This window comes from Carlito syrichta, unplaced genomic scaffold, assembly GCF_000164805.1.
Source record: "Carlito syrichta isolate Samal-C Ts95f unplaced genomic scaffold, Tarsius_syrichta-2.0.1 Scaffold145504, whole genome shotgun sequence".
Taxonomy (NCBI): Eukaryota; Metazoa; Chordata; class Mammalia; order Primates; family Tarsiidae; genus Carlito; species Carlito syrichta.
Genome location: NW_007089600.1, coordinates 759 through 1078, shown reverse-complemented (window position 1 = coordinate 1078; position 320 = coordinate 759).

Genomic DNA, 320 nt, shown 5'->3' with positions numbered 1-320 from the left:
AAAAAAAAAAATTCAAGAATTAGCTGGGTGTGGTGGCATGCACCTATAATCCCAGCTACTTGGAAGATTGAGGTGATAGGACTGCTTGAGCCCAGGAGTTAGAGGCTGCAGTGAGCTGTGATTGTGCCACTGCACTCCACCTTGGGTGACAGCAAGACCTTATCTCCAAGAAAATAACAAAAGCACTATCATTTTTTTCTAGGATTACCTTCTACCTTCACATTATCAATAGTCTTCTAAGCATACACACACACCCCTACAGAGGAAGAGGTAGGTCAGTCAATCAAGACTTCTCATTTAAAACTGGAGCTGAAGACTTG